The sequence below is a fragment of the Trichosurus vulpecula genome, chromosome 2 (genome assembly GCF_011100635.1).
Source record: "Trichosurus vulpecula isolate mTriVul1 chromosome 2, mTriVul1.pri, whole genome shotgun sequence".
Taxonomy (NCBI): domain Eukaryota; kingdom Metazoa; phylum Chordata; class Mammalia; order Diprotodontia; family Phalangeridae; genus Trichosurus; species Trichosurus vulpecula.
In genome coordinates this window covers 357,997,172-358,021,551 of record NC_050574.1, presented here as the reverse complement: position 1 = coordinate 358,021,551, position 24,380 = coordinate 357,997,172, and positions in this window count along the sequence as shown.

Sequence of the window (24,380 nt, the reverse complement as noted above, 5' to 3'; positions counted from 1 at the left end):
CAACATAGGCCACATGTGTATCATTATGTAAAACCTTTCCACAATATTCATGTTGTGAAAGACTAAGTATATTTTGCTCCCTCCTATTCTGTCCCTCTTTATTCAATTTTCTCCCCTGACCCTGTCCCTTTCTGAAAGTGTTTCCTTTTGATTACTTCCTCCTCCTATCTGCCCTCCCTTATATCATCCCCCATTTTTGCCCCCTTCCCCCTTCTTTCCTTTGCAGCAAGATAGCCAATTGAGTGTGTATGTTATTCCCTCCTCAAGTCAAATCATATGAGACAAAATTCACTCATTCCCCCTCACCTACCCCTCTTCCTTTAAAATGAACTGCTTTTTCTTGCCACTTATATGTGAGATAATTTACCCCATTCTATCTCTCCCTTTCTCCTCTCAATATATTCCTCTCATCTGAAACAGTTCAACTTTAGTAAGTCCCTTATGATTTCTCTTTCTTGTTTACCTTTTCATGTTTCTCTTGATTCTTGTGTTTGAAAGTCAGATTTTCTATTCAGACCTGGTCTTTTCACTGAGAAAGCTTGAAAGTCCTCTATTTTATTGAAATCCCATATTTTGCCTTGGAGCATTATACTCAGTTTTTCTGGGTAGGTGATTCTAGGTTTTAATTCTAGCTCCATTGACCTCCAGAATATCATATTCCAAGCCCTTCGATCCCTTAATACAGAAGCTGCTTGAGCTTGTATTATCCCAATTGTGTTTCCACAATACTCAAATTGTTTCTTTCTGGTTGCTTGCAGTATTTTCTCCTTGATCTGGGAGCTCTGGAATTTGGTGACAATATTCCTAGGACATTTCTTTTTGGGATCTTTTTCAGGAGGAGATCAGTGGATTCTTTCAGTTTCTATTTTACTCTCTGGCTCTAGAATATCAGGGCAGTTCTCCTTGATAATTTCTTGAAAGATGATATCTAGGCTCTTTTTTGATCGTGGCTTTCAAGTGGTCCAATAGTTTTGAAATTATCTCTCCTGGAATCCATTTTCCAGGTCAGTGGTTTTTCCAATGAGATATTTTACCTTGAATTCCATTTTTCATTCCTTTGGTTCTGTTTTATAATATCTTGATTTCTCATAAAGTCACTAGGTTCCATTTGCTTCGATCTAATTTTTAAGGTAGTATTTTCTTCAGTGGTCTTTTGGACCTCCTTTTCCATTTGGGTAATTCTGTCTGTCAGGGCATTCTTCTCCTCATCAGCTTTTTGGAGGGCTTTTGCCACTTGAGTTAGTCTATTTTTTTTAAAATTTATTTATTTAACATATTTGGTTTTCAGCATTGATTTTCACAACAGTTTGAATTACGAATTTTCTCCCCATTTCTACCCTCCCCCCAACTCCAAGATGGCATATATTCTGGTTGCCCTGCTCCCCAGTCAGCCATCCCCTCTATCACCCCCCTCTCCTCTCATCCCCTTTTCCCTTCCTTTCTTGTAGGGCAAGATAAATTTCTACGCCCCATTGCCTGTGTATCTTAATTTTTAGTTGCATGCAAAAACATTTTTTTTGTTTTTGAACATCTGTTTTTAAAACTTTGAGTTCCAAATTCTCTCCCCTCTTCCCTTCCCACCCACCCTCCCTAAGAAGTCAAGCACTTCAACCTAGGCCACGCATGTATCATTATGTATAATCCTTCCACAATACTCATGTTGTGAAAGGCTAACTACATTTTGCTCGTTCTCAACCCATCCCGCTTTATTGAATTTTCTCCCTTGACCCTGTCCCCTTTCCAAAGTGTTTGTTTTGATTACCTCCACCCCCATCTGCCCTCCCCTCCATCATCCCCCCCCTTTTTTTAATCTTCCTCCCTCTTCTTTCCTGTGGGGTAAGATACCCAACTGAGTATGTATGGTATTCCCTCCTCAGGCCGAATCTGATGAGAGCAAGGTTCACTCATTCCCCCCTCACCTGCCCTCTCACCTCCTCCCACAGAACTGTTTCCTCTTGCCACCTTTAGGCAAGATAATCCACCCCATTCTATCTCTCCCTATCTCCCTCTCTCTGTATGTTGCTCTCTCATCCCTTAATTTGATTTTATTTCTTTTACATATCTTCCCTTCATCTTCAACTCACCCTGTGTCTGTTCTCTCTCTTTTACATATATATATATATACATATATAAAAGCACACATATATATATACCTACATACACATGCATGCATATACACATAGATACATACATACATACACATTCACTTATATATATATACATAAACATATATATGCATACTCCCTTCAACTGCCCTAATACTGAAGTCTCATGAATCATACACACCATCTTTCCATGTAGGAATGTAAACAAAACAGTTCAACTTTAGTAAGTCCCTTGCAATTTCTGTTTCTTGATTACCTTTTCATGCTTCTCTTGATTCTTGTGTTTGAAAGTCAAATTTTCTATTCAGTTCTGGTCTTTTCACTGAGAAAGCTTGAAAGTCCTCTATTTTATTGAAAATCCATATTTTGCCTTGGAGCATGATACTCAGTTTTGCTGGGTAGGTGATTCTAGGTTTTAATCCTAGCTCCATTGACCTCCGGAATATCGCATTCCAAGCCCTTTGATCTCTTAATGTAGAAGCTGTCAGATCTTGGATTATTCTGATTGGGTTTCCACAATACTGAAATTGTTTCTTTCTGGCTGCTTGCAATATTTTCTCGTTGATCTGGGAGCTCTGGAATTTGGTGACAATATCCCTAGGAGATTTCTTTTTGGGATCTATTTGAGGAGGTAATTGATGGATTCTTTCAATTTCTATTTTGCCTTGTGGCTCTAGAATATCAGGGCAGTTCTCCTTGATAATTTCTTGAAAGATGGTATCTAGGCTCTTTTTTTGATCATGGCTTTCAGTTAGTGGAATAATTTTTAAATTATCTCTGCTGGATCTATTTTCCAGGTCAGTGGTTTTTCCAAGGAGATATTTCACATTGTCTTCCATTTTTTCATTCCTTTGGTTATGTTTTATAATATCCTGATTTCTCATAAAGTCACTAGCTTCCACTTGCTCCAATCTAATTTTTAAATTAGTATTTTCTTAAGTGGTCTTTTGGACCTCCTTTTCCATTTGGCTAATTCTGCCTTTCAAGGCATTCTTCTCCTCATTGGCTTTTTGGAGCTCTTTTGCCATTTGAGTTAGTCTGTTTTTTAAGGTGTTGTTTTCTTCAGTGTATTTTTCAGTATTTTTTTGGGTCCCCTTTAGCAAGTCATTGACTTGTTTTTCATGGTTTTCTCACATCCTTCTCATTTCTCTTCCCAATTTTTCCTCTACTTCTCTAACTTGCTTTTCCAACTCCTTTTTGAGCTCTTCCATGGCCTGGGACCAGTTCATGTTTTTCTTGGAGTTTTCTGTTGTAGGCTCTTTGACTTTATTAATTTCTTCTGTCTGTATGTTTTGGTCTTCTTTGTCAGCAAAGAAAGAATGCAAAGTCTGAGACTGAATCTCGGTGCGTTTTCGCTGCCTGGCCATATTCCCAGCCAACTAACTTGACCCTTGACTTTTTCAGTGGGGTACGACTGCTTGTAGACTTACAGAGTTCTATGTTCCACGTTTGGGGGGGAGGTGCCAGCTCTGCCACACCAGCACTGCTCCTTCCCCAACCCCCAACCCGAACTGCGCTTAGATCTTCAGCAGGCTGTGCACCCCTGCTCTGATCGGCCACTTAATTCCTCCCACCAGGTTGGGCCTGGAGCCTGAAGTAAGCAGCAGCTGTAGCTGCCCTACCTCTGCTGCCCCCGGGGCTGGTAAGCCGAACCGCGAACTTCCTTCCACTCCCGCAGCTTTTCCCACTAACCTTCCCCGCAGTCTTTGGTGTTTGTGGGTCGAGAAGTCTCGTAACTGCCGCAGCTCACATATTCAGGGCGCTAGGGCCCCCTCCGCCCGGCTTCTGGTCTGGATGGTCCACGCCGCTCAGGCTGGGCTCTGCTCCACTCCATTCCCAGCTCCCAGCTCCCAGCTCCCAGGTCCGTGTGGGATAGACCTCACCCAGAGACCATCCAGGCTGTCCTGGGCTGGAGCTCTACTTCCCTCTGCTGTTTTGTGGGTTCAGCTGTTCTATAATTGGTTCAGAGCCATTTTTTATAAGTTTTTGGAGGGTCTCTGTACCGAGCTCACATTATTCCCTGCTTACCAGCCTCCATCTTGGCTCCGCCCCCGAGTTAGTCTATTTTTTAAGGTATTATTTTCTTCAGTATTTTTGGGGTCTCCTTTAGGAAGTCATTGACTTATTTTTCACAGTTTTCTTGCATCACTCTCATTTACCTTCCCAATTTTTCCTCTACTTCTCTAACTTGCTTTTTCAAATCCTTTTTGAGCTCTTCCATGGCCTGAGACCCATTCACTTTTTTTTTTGAGGCTTTTGCTGTAGGCTCTTTGACTTTTATGACTTCCTCTGGCTATATGTTTTCATCTTCTTTGTCACCAAAAAAAGATTCCAAAGTCTGAGTCTGAATCTGAGACTATTTTCACTGCCTGTTCATCTTCCCAGCCAACTACTTGACCCTTGAGCTTTTTGTCAGGGTATGACTGCTTGTAGAGTAGAGAGTACTTTGTCCCAAGCTTGAGGTACTGTGCTGCTGTTTTCAGAGCTCCTTCTACACAGCAAACTCTGCCACACCAGCTCTCCTTCTCCCCCAAGAACTTCCAAAGAGGATTAGGGCCCAGATCCAGACAGGGCAAAGCAGGCTTTGCACTCCCACTCTAATCCACAGCTCAATTCCTCCACCTGGTGGGCGTGGAGCTGGAAGCAACTGCAGCTGTAGCTCTGGAAGCAACCTTCGAGCTGTACCACCTCCACTGCCCCTGGGGTGGTGGCCCACCTGGAACTCCTTTCACTCTGTCCCAAAGTTTTTCCCACTAACCTTCTCTGTTGTCTTTGGTTGAGAAGTCTGGTAACTGCCACAGGTCAATGATTCAGGGCCCTACCACCTGTCCTGCCCAGCTCCTGGTCTGGTTGGTCCTGGCACAGCCCACACTGGGCTGTGCTCTGCTCCTCTCCCAACTCCGTGCAATAGACCCTTCTCAGCGACCATCCAGGCTGTCATGGGCTGGAGCCCTGCTTGTCTCTGCTATTATGTGGGTTCTGCAGCTCTAGAATTTGTTCAGAGCCATTTTTATAGGTGTTTGGAGGGACCTGAGGACAGCTTAAGCAAGTCCCTGCTTTCCAGCTGACATCTTCTTGACACTTATCTGAATATTTAAAGTAAACTTAAAATGACTCTAAGATGATACTAACTTCATCCTTGGGGAAAATAGGGCAACCCCCAAATGGATCAGCCTTGAAACCAGAAGATAGAAATGACTTCTTCATTAACATTTGTTTTATTGCTAATAGCAACTCACACAACCCTTCTTCAATGATGTAAGTAACCGTGGCACAGTACTTTACACATAATGGGTACACTTAATATGTGTTTGTTGAATTGAACACTACTGAGGAAAGTGAAAACCCAAAGGAGAAAAGAGATACCTTTGGAATTGAATAGGAAAAGACGGGATAAATATTTTATTTGTAGCATGCTCTGAGATATTGTTTCACATCCCCCTCACTCACTGAGGAATTTGGGAGAAGGAATGATGTTATTGGGTTGGGCAAGTATGTCTAAGGACTGTTTGATGGACAATATCAGCTGAGAAATTGCTGACAGCCTTTTAAAAAAAAGATAATTGTTTGATCTAGGACACCGCTGTCCAAAATACGGCCGCACACAGCATACAGCCTGCAGTGTGATTTTATGTGGCTCACCTGTTTTAATTTTCAAGAGCAAAAAAATAAAATAATAATTTGCATAGAATGCATATGAGATTTTTCAATTCCATCACTAATAAATAATCCTATTGATGTTAATTTTCTTTGGTGTTTTTAAGCAGTATTAGAGACGGAACATATCTTCTGTACAATGCAGACTAGTCAGTGAGCACCTACCTTTATACTGTTGTGTTGTGGCTTTGTTGTTTTGTGTTCACTTTGGCACTTCGCACCTCCACCTGTTGTATTGATAATGCATATTCCCCTACTATCTATTAGTGTACTATATTTTTTATTCTGGGTGTTGCCCTAGAATAATTGTTTAATTTTAATGTGGCCCTAAGATAACCTAAGGTTGGACAGCCCTGAACTAGGATACTGAATCAGTTGGAAAGTTCCCTTAGATTTAAGATTCTGATTCTAAATGTTAGAGGGAAATGACATCAAGATATGTGGTAACCATAATTTAAACTGGGGTTTAAGAATGATAACATTCAATTTCTATAATGTCTTTATATAACATAAAGATGCATACATCTGCATTTATGTACATATAAGTGGGTTACACCCCTTTGATCTTATCAACATAAGATCACAGGATAATAGCCCTAAAACTAGAAAGAATCTTAGAAGTTGTCTAGTTCTGGACTTCTTAACTTGGGGTCCACAGACCTAAGTGGATACATTTCAGGAAGCGAATGAACTTGGATGGAAAAAAATACATCTTTATTTTAACTAACCTCTTCCTGAAATTTAGTATTCTCTCTCTCTCTCTCTCTCCCTCTCTCCCTCCCTTTCACTCTCTACCTCCTCTCTCTCTCTCTCTCTCTCTCTCTCTCTCTCTCTCTCTCTCTCTCTCTCTCTCTCTCTCCCTCTCCCTCCCTTTCACTCTCTCTCCCTCTCTCTCTCTCTCTCTCTCTCCCTCCCTTTCACTCTCTCTCTCCCTCCCTCTCTCTCTCTCCCTCCCCCCCTCTCTCTCTCTCCCTCCCTCTCTCTCTCTCCACTCCCCTCTCTCTTTCACACACACAGACACACACACACACACACATTTTAAGGATTTCTAATCTAATTCAATGACCTAATTTTACAGATGAGAACTTGAAGCTCTGAGGTGTTATATGATTTTTTCAAGCTCATATCACAGGAGTAAAAATCAGAGGTGGGATTTAAATCCATGTTCTCAGATTCCTGAGCCAGTACCTTTATATGATACCAATGCAGACACTTAAAATCTTAGAGAGATGCCCAGGGCATGGCAATGTTGAGTGATCTGCTCCTATTCACATAGCCAGTATTTGTCAGAGGCAGGGCTTGAATGATGTCTTCTTGATTCCAAATCTGGGCCTCTGACCTACCAAACCAAACAACATCTTATAATAATGCTTTAAAAATGTTTTCCTCACAGCAACCCTGTAAGTAGATAATACAAGCATCACTATTTAACTTTTATATATAAAGAAATTGAGACATAGTAAGAGTAAGCTTCAGATCACATGGCTCAAAAGAAAAAAAAGAATCAGAGCCAGAATTCAAGCAGACTTCTATATCCAAAATTGGAGCTCTTAATATTGTACCACATTTTGCCTACATTCTAGCAAACTCCTGAAGCTGGAGAAAAATAGAAAACCTTGATTCTTGGCAAGCTCCTGTATGCCAAACCAACAGGCAAAAGGAAATGACCTTAGCAAGATGGAAGGAATCCCCATGAGATTGTAGTGTTGCTAGAGAAGTAATACATGAGGGTAATTTCTTGTGAGTTTACTTCATAGTAGCAAAGCCTGCACTGAATGACAGAGAAAGGCCCTCCCATGCCCACCTCACTAGCAACATGGAAGCATTTTTAGCCTTGGCTGGCCAAAGATAATTATGATACAGCATTGTACGAGGGGAAGTGTACTGGATTTGGAATTGGAGAAACTAGATTCGAATCTTGCCGCTTCCCCTTAGTACTTCTCAGACCTTAGGCATTTAATCTCTGTGGGCCTCAGTTCCTGATCTTCAAAGGCTGCGTGATCTCTAAGGTCTTTTCTACCTGTATGTCCATGAAACTATGATTTCCAGCAAGAGAATCATATGAGGGTTTTGCAAACAGCAGAGGACTGTCAAAGAAACAATAAAAGATTGTGAAAAGTATGGGGAAAAAAAGCAGCTGAAGAGAGGACTACCCAATTGGAGCAATTCTAACAGTGGAAGGCAATAGGCAGACATTGGAGAAGAATGGGAAGCTACAAAACAGATTCACTTTGAGGAACTATGATAGGAGAGGCATTTGCATGTTGACATATATCTTCCAGGAGATGTGTGCTCATTGAATGCCTTCTGCTTGTTTTTGAGTTCTGTTTATTACTCCTTCATTCCATTCCCAATCCTTCTGCAGTTTCTTCCCTGTTTCCAAGACAGTTATGATTCTCTATCACTCAGTGGCTCAGTCTTCATTAGAAAAAAATGTAAATCTTTCTCTTCACCACTTAATGCAGTGCTTATCACAAATTAGGCACTTAATAAATTCTTGTCAACTCTTGAACCATTGACTCTATCAAGGAAAAAGCAAAACAAAATATTGTGCAACCAAATGGAAAAACCTCAAGGCTTTTTTCTCTGGGGTATGTAACAGGCTTGTGTTGCCAGGAATACTCCATACCTATTCGGCCAGAAGTTGGAGTTCAGTTGCTTAATCCTTTTTGCTGTCCCACTCCTACTATATATAGTCCCACTAAAGGAAAAAGCACCTGTGACCTTAGTATGGGTTGGCCCAGATCACCTACTGCAGTGATGATAGATCATTCTGCTGAAGGCACCTCATTTTAGTCATAAACTTCATGTGCTCATTCAGTGTTAAGTATTTATCCAGCATGTGGGACAAACCTAGACCAGTGAGGAAAAGTGGATTTCATTCCTTTTTTGTACTTTTCTGCCAAATAGTTACATGCAACAATCAATAGAATCTATCAGTTCTCCATAAAAGAATAGATAATATATTTATCAACTATATTATATAACATTACATATATATATGTATATATATACACATATGTTACATACATATATAACACAATGTGGGAGACACTAAGAATAGGAAGTAAATAGATTTAGATACCAGAAGCTGTTAGAAAGTAGGATGAAAAGAAAAACAACAAATAGGCTTTTCCGTAATTCTAAATGTTCGCTAACAACTTCTCAATTAATCAGGGGTAGCATGAATCTTCCCCTGGCCTAAGTACATCACAGAAATCTCCCGAGAGTCTCTGAATTTTCAGTCATTCTATATAGACTAACACAGTTCAGTTTTAGGACTATCACTGTCACAAACGTTAGTTTCAGATATTTTGACTAACATTTTGATTAGAAGGGATAATTTTATACAAGGAAATATTACTATTTATAAAGAATCTGTCAAAACACCCTATTTGTTCCCAAATATTTCTCTTAAGTAACTGTCTAGAATAATTCGAATCACCCCAAGGGTTCATTTTTTTTCCTTGTTGTGAGTCCTGTTTAAGGAGGGTGGTTATACTTCTAGGTATCATTAGGCATATAAGATGTCCAATGCAGACCACTCTTCTTCACAAGTTATTCAATGAAATCAAGAAAAGGATGGAGATCCCAGTACGAACTCAACATGCATAATGAAATATAGTTTGTTTGTTTGTTTTTCATATTTTTCAAGGATATAAAATTTCACTGCTGGGAGTTCTCCCTCCACTGATGCAAATTACAACCTTTCTGCATCTTAGTAAACAGTTCTCATGGGTAGCTATGGATGAAAATATACATTACTTGCTGGCCAAACTTCTAGCAATGAACTTCTCTATATTTATTAGATTATGTCAGTCATCACAGGAAAAAGACAACTGATTTTCATGTCTATACCCAAAGTTTTCCCACACTTTTTTCATATAACTGAATAAAATTCATTTTCCCTTCAATTTCCTTCATAACTGTATTAGATTTTGTGGTTGCTCTTGTTTTAAATAGGAGCAAGGAGAATTCTAAGGACAGAGCCATGGTGTAGAGAAAGCACTCAGTTGAGTTCTTCCAACGTTATCCTCCAACTTTACAATAATTCCTCAATGAATTATTTGAGTGCCAGAGCCAACAAAAGGTGAGGGTGAGATGTTCTTTCAGTCTAAGACAACTTAGGAGGTGGTGATAAGAAATCTTGGATAGAGGAATGGAGGTTGACCCAGAGCATGGATGAAATACCAAGGGAGGGACCAGGTGGAAGCAAAACCAGCAGCAGCAGCTTCAGGTGCTCTCCCACAGAGATAGTAAGGTTACCTGGAAACTGGTCAAAGAGAGATTACATGGGACCCCTGTGCTAGCACTAGATGCAGTGGTAAATTCATTACCTTTACCTACTTCTCCATCATAGTTCAAGGGCAGAAAGGAGCACTTTCAATCAAGAAAGAACAGGAGGCCTGGGAAAGGGTATGACCTTGTGTCACAAGAGATCAGGGACTTTGAGAAGCAGTATCGACTTTAGTCCCAAGGGATGAGGGGCTCTTCATGGATAAGGACCAGGGTACAGTGTTCACCTTGGAAGATCTGAAAATGTGTATACCCTCCAGAACTAGCTCTGAAAACAGCAGCATAAAAAACTTGAAGTTTAGGATAGTGCCCTCTCAATCCCAGAGCAGAGTTCAACTTCAACATCAAGTGAAAAGTCAAGAAATAGCCTGGAAAGTGAGTAAAGCAAACAAAAAAAACCAACTTTTTGATAAAAAGTTACTATGGTGACAGAGATGGTCAAAATGCCAACTCTGAAAAAGAAACAAAGTCAAAACAGTTACATCCTAAGCCTGAAAGAAAAATGTGAATTGGCCTCAGGCTGAAAAGGAACTCCTAGAAGAACAGAAGAAGAATTTTATAATTCAAATAAGAGAAGTAAAAGAAAAACTGGGAAAATAAATGACTGCAAGAAAATCACTTAAAAAGGATCAACAACTTGGTAAAGGAGGCACACACACACACACACACACACACACACACATACTGAAGAAAATAACACCTTAAAATACAAAATGAACCAAATGGTAAAAGAGGCCAAAAAATAAAATAAAATAAAATAAAACAGCTGAACATTAAAAATATGCTATGGAAACAGTAAGAGAAAGACACAAACTTACAAAAAGACAATTAAGTAAAACAGGTACAAGCAAAGCCTCGAAGGAAAAAAAAATATGAAGTGAACAAAAGTTCAAGAAATATTCCTGGAAGAGCTACAAAATTATTTTTCAAATCAAATAAGAGTAATAGAGGGAAAATTAGGTTTAAATGTAAGCAAAGGAAGAAAGTTATGAAAAGATAATTAACAGCTTGATAAAAGAAACACAAAATAATGGAAGAAAATAACACCTTAAAGAGCAGAATTGTTCAAATGCAAAAAAGCTACAAAAGCTCACTGAAGAAAATGATTTCTTAAACATTGGAATTGGGCAAAGGGAAACTAATGACACCATGAGACATAAAAAAAAAAAACAAAGACAAAAGAATGGAAAAAAAACAGAAGAAATGTAAAATGTCTTGTCAGAAAAAACAACTGAACTAGAAAATAGACTGAGTAGAGATAATTTAAGAATTGTTTGGCTATTTGAAAGCAATGCTCAAAAAAAGATTATATTACACACACACACATGATACCCATGATATTTCAAGATATTATCAGAGAAAACTGCCCTAATATCCTTGTACCAGAAAGGAAAATAGAAATTGAAAGAATCCACTGATCAACTTCTGAAAGAGATCCCAGAATAGAAATCACCAAGAATATTAAAGCCAAATTCCAGAGCTCTCAGTGCAAAGAAAAAATACTTCAAGCAGATGGAAAGAAGTGATTCAAACACCATGGAGACACAATCAGGATCATACAAGATTTAGCAGCTATCATGTTAAAGGAGTGAAGAACAAAGAATATGAAATTCCAGAAGACAAAAGAGCTGAGATTGCTACCAAGAATAACTACTCAGTAAAATTGAGTATAATACATTCTTCAGGGGGTGTGAATGAAATGGATATTTAATGAAATAGAATACTGTCAAGCATTCCTGATGAAAAGACTAGAGCTAAATAGGAATTCTGACTTTCAAATACAATGCTCAAAAGAAGCATAAAAAGGTAAACATGAAAGAGAAATCATAAGGTCATAATTTTTACTTTTTTTAAATGGGAAGATACATGCAATTTCTAAGAACTTTATCATTATTATTGCAATTAGAAGGATTCTACATGGAGGACATGGGAGTAAGTAGATCATGTTGGGGCAATGTAAAAAAAAATGGAAAGGTAACAAAAAGGGATGACCTGAGAGAAGGGAGAAGGGAGAGAATGCGAGGAAAATTATCTCACATGAAAGAGGTGCACAAAGAGGAACTTGTATAATAGAGGACAAGATCATGAAGGGTAAAGGAGGCAATGCTTGGATTTCTCTCACATCCAAATTGGTTCAAAGACAAAAAATATATAAACACATTTTCAATTGGTAATAGAAATCTAGTTTACCCAACAGGGAAGTAGAAGGAAATGAAGATAAAAAGAAAGGGTTGGGGGGTGATCAAAGAAAGAGTGGATAAAAGAAGGTCAGAAGCCAAACGGACTTTAGAGGAGGGACAGGATAAAATCAGAAAGAGAAGGATAAACAGAAGAACATAGGATGGAGAGAACAGCTAGTAATAAAAACTATGAATCTGAACAGAATGAACTCACCCATGAAACTGAAATGTATAGCAGAAAGAATTAAAAACCAGAATCCAATAATATATTGTTCACAAGAAACAGAGAAACACATATAGATTTAAAATAAGGGACTAGAGTAGAAACTTATGTTTTAGCTGATTTTAAAAAAGGCAGAGGTAGCTGTCATGATTTCAGACTAAGTAAAAGCAAAAATAGACGAAATTAAAAGGGATAAGCAGGGAAACTACATCTTGCTAAAAAGGAACCATAGACAATGAAGTAATGTTAATACGAAGGAGATACTCACCATAGTCACCAAATGAAATAGCATCCAAATTCTTAAAGGGCAAGTTAAATGAATTTCATGAGGACATAGTAAAACTGGACTATGGGGGACCTCAACTTTCCCCTCTCAGAGTTAGATACATCTAACCATAAAATAAATTAGAAATAAATTAAGGAGATGAATAGAATCTTAGAAAAGTTAGATATGATAGACCTCTGGAGAAAACTTTGTGGGAATAGAGAAGAGCATACCCTTTTCTGAACAACACTTTGAAAAATCAAAGTAAAAGTTTCAACGAAAAGGAGGGGTAATCAAATGGAGGAGGAGGTAAGCCCAAAATACATTCTGGAAAAGCAGAGGAATTAGAAAAAGAAAACTTGATAATGCTTTAGTGATAGGAATATTTTCAAAAGTATTTTCAAAAAAGGACAGTTTGGAAGAGACAATAAAAATAGTATATTACACAAATAAAGTGATAACCGGAAAATACATTTTTTACTTAATCACAAAAATAGTTTCCCTTAAAACAACAAAATTCAACTTGAGTACGAGCAAAAAATTTCCCCATTCAATTAATTTTATATACACTTTATTCCATTCCGTAGGAAGAAGGTTAAGGCCACCTCTTTGAGGAAGTCTCCTGATATACTTGTTGATTTCCTAAATGTAATTTTATAACATCACTCTACTTCAAGTTGAGATTTTTTTGAGAAGGGGGAGGGGAACTTTCAGGCTAATGAATTATGTTTAATAGGATACTTTGTGACATGAGCAATGTTTCATAGACCATCATAATTAAAAATTGACAGTAAATGTGTTTGTGCTCTAATTCAAAGATGCAAATTTACTTCAGGATCCTTTACAACTCCATCAAGTGCAGATTATTTACGGAATAATCTAAGTTTTATGGCTGTTCTTTTAGAGTTAAACCAAGGACTTATTTAATGACTTCCGTGGGGGGGACACTGAGAACCCACTGGCTTATCACTTAAGCACTATGTAAGCAGACACCTTTATTTTCATCTACGATATTTCCCCCTGTCTTTGCTTGATTTTCTGTTGTGACCTGTAGGATATAGTTACAAATAGTAGAATCATTGTCTACTAAAGATATTATCGATATCTACCGTTTAGCAGCATATATTTAGAACATATAAAGTATCTTAGAGGTCATTTATTCTAATTCCTTCATTTAACTGATAAAGAAAATGAGGCCCAAGATTATATACATATTTTGTGGTGGCATTAAAATGCTCTGACTGCAAATCCAGTGCTTTTTCAAAGCACTTTTTCATCCTTAGAGTCAAAAGAACTAGATGTAGTTTCATGTCATTTTCCCCTAATTAAAACCAAGGAAGTAACAAGGAGCTGGGGGGAGAAATTTTAATCCTAAGCAATTTATTTTTTTAGAGACACACATGACTGATAGACTTTGAATGAGTATGCATTTAAAATAAGACATAGGAGTTTGAGAGACTCATTTCACCAAAAGTTAAGCACGGGGATATTCAGTGAGTGAGATTGATTCTACAAGGTTAGAGTCAAACCCAGGAGGCAAATTGAGAAAAAAAATCTGCACAAAGACCAGTTTTCTATTAAATATCTATTCAGTACCCTGACTTTGAAGAATAAATGTATTCACTTTAAACACACATAGTGGAGACCACTGGTAGATGGCACTATAGCTTATATAATAAGATTTGTTCAGTCATTTTAGCCTTGTTCAAGTCTTCACGACTTCATTTGGGGTTTTCTTAGCAAAGACACTGGATTGGTTGGTCATTTCCTTCTACAGCTCATTTTACAGATGAGGAAATTGAGGCAAACAGGGTTGAATGACTTGACCAGGAACACATAGCTAATAAGTGTCTGAGGCAACATTTGAACTCAGGTTTTACTGATTCTCAGCTTGTGGTCTATTGAACTACCCCACTTAGCTGCCCTAAGAATAGGAGAAAGAGAGAAAGTTTTTTAAGGAATTTATAAAATCATTCATTGGATTATAGATTGAGCAGTCACGTGGTCTTTTTTTTTCATGACCAGAGAGTCTAATTATGGTCTCACAGAAAAGTTTAATGGCCTCCATAAGATTTCTCTTTTTTATCCAATGGATTTTGGTGGCATTTGCTTTGAAAGAAATTTGCCAAAACTTTCTATATAGATGTAGAGCTTAGTTTGTAAAATGCAAAGTTTCTATGTCTGTAACTCTGTCTAAATAAAATTGCCATATCAAGAATTTTTAATAAGCTAACTCAGTAACTCCGTCAAATACAATGGTTTTTATTGTGCTATGTTTCCCCCACCGAATCAATCAGGTACAATGAACTCACCAGTTATTTTGGTTATGTATAGCCTATAAGTAGTATCATATGCCTCCTTGAAAAATAATTGCTTTTACAGTAAGGCCCCATCTAGCCAGAAACTATTTGGAATATTCCAAATATTCATTTATTTGAAACCTAGCCAAGAAACCCAGACGAAGGAAAAGAAGACCTCAAAAATGACAAAATACATGTTGTAAAATCTGTGTGCTAAAATTTGTGCATTTGACATACAGAACTGCTTGAGTTCAGTTGCTAAATGTAGTATTGCTTTAGACAAAATTCTAACAAAGTCATTATTTCTTTTCCCACAGCAGATATAAAGCAACAGATTAGAAGGTTGGGAGAGGAGGACAAGGTCCACATTTCAGGGAGTTGAAGAAATAGAGTAAATCATATTTAGAGGATTACAGAAATATCAACTTACGGCCATCCATTAGGTGCCACGGTGGATAGAGTGCAGGGCCTGAAGTCAGGAAGACTCACTTTCTTGAGTTCAAATCTAACTTCAGACACTTACCAGCTGTGTTACCCTGGGGCAAGTCACTTAACTCTGTTTGGCTTAGTTTCCATCTTTCAAATTAGCTGGAGGAGGAAATGGCAAACCAGTTCAGTATCTTTTCCAAGAAAACCCAAAACGGGGTCATTAAGAGTCAGACATGACTGAAAAACAACTGTAGTAAGGCATGGAGGTGCTACAACATGGGTCAATGGAAAGGGACCCTATGTTATCAAATCATGTATATTCTGAAAGGTGAATCATCAGAGAAAATCATTCTCTACATTAAAACTTCAATGTGCTCTTATCTATATGTAAACTCTTTCCTATGGTACAGACAGCAATTGGCCTACACCTCCTCATCCTGTATGACTCTGGTTCATGTTCTCCCGTAAATACTCCATGGAGAATCCATCTAACATACTGGGGACTTCTTATAGGCATCTTTTCATTTTATGAGTATTAATGAAGCATATAACCTCAGACACTTTCTAGCTGTCTGACCTTAGGCGAGTCATTTAACCCTGTTTGCCTCAGTTTCCTCATCTGTAAAATAAGCTGGAAAAAGAAATGGCAAACCACTCCAGTATCTTTGCCAAGAACATCCCAAATTATGGGGTTATGAAAAGTCAGACACTACTGAAACTGACTGAACAAGTGGAAATATGTTTCAAATTGATTACAAAGCCTTGTTAAATGAAAATTATAAAACTTTAGTTCTTGATTTTGTTATGATATCCAATATAAATTATTGCACTAGATTAGATGATAGTGCACTCAGATAATTTTGAAGTGAGTTGCCCAATGTAAGTAGCCCCTAGAGTTGTATATTTTAGGAATTTTTGCATCTGCTTTTCCTTTTTATTTTTTTTTCAGTGTTCTCTCTTGCTGTCAGGCTATTAGCTAGGCCCTCTGATTGCTGTCAGATGTACTCATGTTTAACAATGTCCTCTTCTTCTGATTTGTTGCTTGTAATTTTCTATAGGTTATGGAGCCAAATGCCCAATAAAACTTGTTAGAATTGTGTCTAAAATAAGAGTATGTCAGGTCTAATTGAGGGTCTTAGATTTTTGCATGGGTCTTTTGAAATCTGTTTTGAGTACTCAAAAACCTTTTTCTTTGAGATTCTCTTTTAAAAAGAACATTTCTATATAGTTCCATGACAATGATGTCTTACAGTGCTTTGTAGCCATTTCACAGGCGTTTTCTAAAAGCAAATATAGAGTATTTATAACACATTATTAAGTTTTTACCCTAAGCTTGCTCTCAGTAGAATTAGTCTTTGGGAAGAAAATAAAAGACCAGAAATTTCGGTTGTAAACCATTCTCAATGTTATTTAAAATTCTATAGGAAAGACCACAAGTAGAAAACCACAGGATTGGCAGGATTATGGTTAAACATGCCATATCCCCCCTACCCTAACTCTCCTACCTCACCTTTTGTTTGGTGTGGATTCTTTGTTTAATTTCTGGCAGAAGATTTCAAATTTTAGTCATTAGCATTCCTGAAAGACTCTGGTTAAAGGGTCTGGGAAAGCATGAAATGCAAACCGTTTTTAAAAATATTGTGTTTAATTACTATTTGTATTTGCATAATACTTTTGATGAAAGAATCTCAGAAATACTTTATCAACATTCTCTTAATCTCAATACTTCTTTGAACAGTGGGCGTGGAGTGGGGGAAGGGGATTGGTATGGTTAAAGGTGGTGGATATGATTATCTACCTGGGGATCTTGAAGTAGGTAGATAGAGAAAAAATGGTTTCCCCAGGGTTGGATTCCAAATTAGCAGGAGAACAGGAAATATACCAATTGGATATCTGTCACTTTCTCTACCAGGGTAGCCACTAATGAATCTCCCTAAAGCACAGCTAGAATATAGCTAAATAATTCTTTCAGAAGAAGGAAAAGTAATCATACCTAAACCCTGAAAGCCAGGTTAAACCTTTAAATTGCTTCAAATCCTCTTAAATGCAAGGAACTTGCCAGATCTCTAGCTTTCACAAGCTAGTTTCTAATTATGTAATTTTCTAAATTGTTTAGTGTATCTTTTCGCTAGAAAAATTTCCACACTGGCTGTAACCAGCCATGTAATCTGTTATTTAGAAAAAAGGCGTAAGTAATAATATGTTGGAGTTTTCCCCCCAAGCTTAAAATGATTTGTGGGGGGAGGGTGAGATGGGGTAGAGCATGGGGCCTTAGGCAGAAGGCTCATTCTTTTCCTACTCCCAAGTCCACTGTAACTTATCTTTCTATATTGAAGTCGTTACAGTGTGATTTTTATTTTTCCATAAAGGCAGAGAAGTATCTTGCAAAAAAAAAAAAAATTGGCTTCAGCAGACTAGGATTCTACCCTCAGCGCTGCCACTAACTAGCTGTGTGACCTTGGACAATCCCAACACCTCTTTAGAATTCTGTTTCCCCATTTGTAAAATGGAAGTATGTATGACGCCTATGGGCCTTTCAAATATGGACAATTTGACTGAAACAAAACTACATTTCAAAATCAGTCATTCCTTCTTTGCTTTTACCATGGTTTTAAGTTTAACATAAAAGTAATGTATACATGTGATCCCGCCTTTTATTCAGGAATTGAAATTCTTGCCTCAAATATGCACCAGTTACAAGTCTCATCACCCTTTGGTCAATGTTCTAGAAAACACTCTAAAGTTCAGATTTTCACTTGTTGAGGGAATTTGAATTCAGGTCTTCTTGACTCCCACAACCATTTTCTATCTCCCACACTGCCTAGCTGTCCATTTATTTTTGTAGATTATGCTGCTTTGACCAAGTATTTTACTTGAACACTATGTAGTGCCCTAACTGCTAGACCTGGAGTCTGGAGATCTGAATTCAAATCCAGCTTCTGACCATTATTACTAGCTATGAGACTTAAGTAACTGAATTTTTCTCAGTCTCAGTTTCCTCATTTGTGAATTGGATCTAATAATAATGTGCACCATTTATCTTTGTTCAGTCACTTCAGCCATGTCCAACTGAGTGACCTCATTTGCCGTTTTCTTGGCAAAGACACTGAAATGATTTGCCATTTCCTCTCCAGCTCATTTTATAAATGAGGAAACCAAAGAAAACAGGGTTAAGTGATTTGCCCAAGGTCACATAGCTGGTAAGTGTCTGAGGCTAGATTTGAATTCAGGAAGAGGAGTCTTTCTGACTCCAGGTCCAGCGCTCTGTGCATTACAGTGGCACCTAGCTGCCCTATGGGCATCAAAGGTGTTTCTATTGAGTATGCTGAGCATACACTAGAATGTACCAGGAAATCTTGTAATGGTGGGATTTCTTGGAATCCCTAGTCTATCAGTAACAAAGATTAGATTTCCCAGTTTGTAGAGACCCCTGTTTGCTGCAACTCCTGCTGCTGCTCCTAGTGCTCACTTCTGCTCCCTCATTATTTTATCCTGGCATTCCTCAAGGTTCTTGTGCAATCGAACAATGTTTGTGTGTCTGTATATATGTATGTTTGTATATATGTATATCTGTATATGTATCATGTATATCAACTATAATGTACATGTGCACACACACATAAATATATACATACATTGTGTGTATATATCCTATGACTTTTTAGCCACTTTTGTTTTCCATGGTCAAGCCCATAGTACACAGTTCTTGAGACTTTGATTGGTATAGATAAAGAAAGCAAATGAAAAATAAAAATAAATTAAATTCTCAATTCAAAAAACAACCCAAGGACCCTGTTTTGTCAATAATACTTCAAATATCTAACTAACTGTTATGGAATAGTTTGGGGCTAAAGGAAAGAGTATTAAGGCAAAGGCTTTTTTTAAACCAATCAGATAAATTTAAATAGGCAGTTATATATTTTAGTCTAAGGAGAAGGGTTTGAGTAAAAAGAGCCCTTTTCAAAGTTTGTATTTTAAAATAGCATTTTGGTGTTAATTTAATCAGTCAATAAACATTTATTAAGTGCCTATTATGTGGCAGGCACTGTGCTAAGCTCTGGGCATAAAAAGCAAGACTTAAGAAAGTCTTTGTTCTCAAGGATAAGAGATCCCTTGAGGCTTAAATGGAGGAGACAATATTCAAATAACTGTGCACAAATTATACATGCTCACTTCCATATGTTTGTGTATCTATATACTCATTAACATAATTTGTATTATATATCTATATATTATATATATCTACATATACATATGTATGATAAATTGGAAATATAGGATAAATTAGAGGGAAAATTTAATTAGGTTTTAGTTTCTTTGGCTTGACAAGCAACAGCCTTTTCTTCCAAATCTAAATACTTAAAACATATCTGCATTTAAAATGAAATTAAAACAAAATGAATTGAAAATGTTGTACAAATGCCTAGGATGCTCACCACCTATTTGGGGTCACAGAAATAGATCCTGGAGGGCTTTCAGAGAACTGTAGTATAAGCCATTCATTTTACTGATGAGGAAACCAAGACAAGGAGAAGTTAAGCAACTTTCACAAGGTCATAGAGAATAAAGCGGTGGGTCCAATAACTTCAAGTTCGTTGCTCTTTCTTCTACAGCACACTGCCTGTGGAGGAAGTATTTTGAAAGAAAGAAAGAAAGAAAGAAAGAAAGAAAGAAAGAAAGAAAGAAAGAAAGAAAGAAAGAGTGTGTGTGTGTGTGTCTGTGTGTGTATCTGTCTGTGTCTGTGTATACACACATATAATAACATATAGTATGCATATATACATATGTGTATGTAAATATATACATAGGGCAACTAGGTAGTGTAGTGGATAAACTGCTAGGCTTGGATTCAGAAAGACTCATGTCTGTAAGTTTAAATCTGGCCTCAGACACTTATTAGCTGTGTAGGTAAGTCACTTAGCCCAGTTTGCCCCAATTTCCTCATCTATAAAATGAGCTAGAGAAGGAAACAGCAAGTTACTCTAGTATCTTTGCCAAAAAAAACCCAAAGGGGGTCATGAAGAGTCAGACACAACTGAACAACAGAAACAAAAATATATGAATACGTTTACAAACATGCACACACAATATATACATGTACATATGTATGTGTATGTGTATACACATGTGTATATGTATACCCACATTTAAGGTAAAAGAAAAATGACTTTTAGAGGTGTATGCACCCTTCCAGCATGTTTAATAGAATCCAAAGTTCCAAAAGGAAAATAAAATGTTAATGTTTTACCTCAAGAACATATGTCATTGTGTTATATGACCATGAAAAACTACAAGAACAACAAAACGAATGTCAAGGCTGGAAGAGACCTTTGGGAACACGGACTCCCTTGTGTCCCCTAGTTTGACAGATGAAGAGTCATACATGAACACATACACACAGCAAATTATTGAAGGAACTTGTTAGTTAATGTTGGTGCTACCATATTAGTAGGTAACATATTGAGTGTGTAAATAAAATGATAGGGAATGCAAAAGAGTGAGATTCCTCCTGGTCTTTCTTGGGTTCCTGTGCTTTCCATCTATTCCATATTCTGGCCCCTCTGCATCTGTTTGAGTCCCCCTTTACCCCAAAGGTTCTAAGTATGTGTTGGCCTAGGGAAGAAGTTGTGGAAACAGGCATGACTGAGTGGAACAGAATTTGCCTTCAGAACAATACCATGGAAACCTAGAAAAATTATGGGTTTATGGCCAAATGAAGGTCCAGGTAGTATAAGGAGAATAATTTTTACCTGAATCTGAGCAATGGACTTAGTACCCAGATAGAAAAAGAGTTTGCTTCACCAGTAACCAAAGGAACTGAAAGAACTAACTTAACCTTGAATGGCAGTATAGACTAACTAAGGAAAAGAATGATTAGAACAACATAGTTATGGTAGGAAATGTTCAATCTATTAACACGAATACATAATGAAGACCTGGAAGAGACACGAGATGCTTTCCTTGGAGTTAAACTTATTGAATTTTATGAGATTGTGTACATTTGCATACTCTGTATTGGCTGTGCTCAGAGATTCCCCCACAGGAGTAAAATGTACTATATTGTTTCCCCAATTAGAATATAAGCTTTTTGAGGGCAAGTATTGTTTTTTGCCATTCTTTGTAGCCTTTGCCCTTAGAATAGTATCTGGAACATAGTATAGAACTAAATAAATGGTTTTTGATTGATAGATTAAAAGACATGAGCTGTGTACTTTAAAATGACAAATGATTTGCCTTATTCATTGATGGTGTCTGGAAAAGGGTAGGCCAGGAAAAGGGAAATGGCAAAGGTCTTGAATTCTAGGTCAAAACCTTTAAAGAAGAAAATCCCTATTATTCCACAGGTAGTAGTGGCAGCTAGGGAATCCAACCAGGGAGTATGTTACTTAGAAAGGAAGGAAGGGAAGGAGGGAGGATGGAAGGAAGGAAGGAAACAAGCATTTATTAAGTGCTCATTAAGTAACTACCCAGCACTGTGCTGAGCTCTAGAAATAAAAATACAAACAAAAAGAAAGTCTATGCCTTTAAGAAGTTTACATTCTAATGGGGAAATGCAATACACAAAGGAAGCTAAATGGGGTTATGTGGAATGAAGGTATCTAGAACAAAGAATTTTGAAGTCCAGAAAGTTGGAAATAGAGTATAAAGGGGAAAGAAAAAAGGCTGCTCTGGACCCATTCACAAAATGAAGATTACAAGAGGAGCTCAGCAATTTGGAGGGAGAGTGTCACCTTTATGAAGTGATTTTCCATAATAAGCAGGCCCCAGGGTGTGGCAATAATTTGGCTAGCAGCAGCTCTTGAGGTATAAGACCCAAGGAGACCAGCAACAAGAGCTGCTAACACAGGTTCTTTGATCTGCTTTACTAAGGAAAGCAACGTTAAGGGGTTAACAATCTTACTTTAATCCAACATACAAATATCACTCATTTCAGGAGGAAAAGCCAGCAACCTGAGATTCAGAGCAAATGCAAACAGATTACAAACATATACAATATAAACAGGCCAAATCACAATTCATAGTTACCAGGAAAGCATCAACATCTGGGTTTACAAGCTGGGGAGCTTTTAAAATGCCTGCTCAGAGTCCCATGGCACTCTTCCAGAGACTGAGAGCCCCAAGGGAGAACACTGAAATCTGGGTTTATATATCTTGTTCAGGATCAAAGGGCATCACAATGTGTGACCCAAACCCACATGACCTAAAAGCATCACAAACATGGGACTCAAACCCGTGCAAACCAGGCTTTCCCTTGATACAAGGAGGTCATTAAAAACTCCTAATTTAATCAAAGAAACAAAGGCCGGACTCATCAAGGGCACTAGATTAAATAAGTGCTCCAAAAGATAAAACATTAAAACAAAATCCCACCTTAATTAATATTACACAGGGATAGTAACATTTTCCAGAATGTAGAAGCCTCCAGTATTGAAGTATGCTACAGGATGAGGCAACAGTGCCAGCATGGTTTTGAAGTTTAGAAATTTAGGAGACATCCTCGAGGTTATGTGGAATCCCCAAACACCAGCTATGACTCACTACAAGACTTATTATCCATTTCCTTGGATCCTAGGGCAACATTTCTGACCTATGGACTATTGATTCCTGACCTGTGGTAGAGCCTCCCAAGCTCTTATTGGTCCCATCAGCCACAGTAAGACACATTGTACCTTAACCCCAACATAGTGATGTCATTCTGGGCCTCTTTGAGCATGAAGGACAGCAACTGACTGACAAAGGGCAGAACCTCTTCCCATATTCTCATAGCCCGGAAAGGCAAGGGCAGGACTCTCATGAAACTGGTAAATTTTATATTTTCAATTCAATTTCAGAGTCAGATTTTTCGATAGTATAAAAACTTCATTTGCATGTAACAATATTTTATGTATCTACAAAGAATGTCTAGACATACATATATATATATATATATATATATATATATATGTATATATATATATATATATATATACATATCAAAGAATGTTAAATCAAAAAGAAGAATGAAAATTCAACATTTTGCTTTTGGAAAACTGCTGACCTGTGACACTGACAGTAAGCTTCCTGGAAGCAGAAATCTCATTCTATAAGTTCCCCATGGCATTGAGTACCGTTCAATGTACCCAAATAGCATTTCATAAATTGTTCTGAAGATAATCATGATGAAAAAGAGCTTCTAATTGCTTTCAAAAGGCACTGATGATGAATTTCACATGTTGCAAAGTTCTTTTTAATTAATTTCATTAATTAGCATTTCTTTGTTTTGCAACCAGTAGTCCCAGTTCACAGTTGAGGACAGAGAGATGCAAAAGAAACAAATTGACTTTACTGATGTTACGGTATGTTTAGTAGCAAAGCAGGGATTTGAACTGGCAGGGTCTTCGGTTATTCTTTCAGATAAAGAAGGTAATTTAGTATGATGAAGAGGGTCAAAAGGAACATACATGCTGAGCATGCACAAAGACAGACTTAAGAAAAGGAGGAATAAATCAGGAAGAAGCAGTTTTGAGTTTGACATTGGATTTCTTCTTTAATTAGTGTAGAATAAGTAAATGGAAAAGGGGTGGTACAACTATAGTAACAAATCAATGGAGAGTGTCAGAGTGGTTACATGTCAAATACATATCTTATATTAGTGCTTTCCTAGAAGCTTTTTTATGTGAGGGTATGAAGTCACATTGTCATGCTAAGTTTTCTCAGATCAGGATTCAATAGCAAAGATGAAGCAGGTACTTTAACAATTATCCAGCAAATCTGCATAGCAGAAATGGTGAGAGAATTTAGCCTTTAAAGTAGAAGTTATTGTCTCACATTTATCAATTGATAGATCCCAAATACTTTAGATAGCAGTAGAGACCCATCTGGCTTATAGACTGTGTAGATGTAGCATTTGAGATTGAATTGGGTTTAAGAACCAAAAACTCTCCA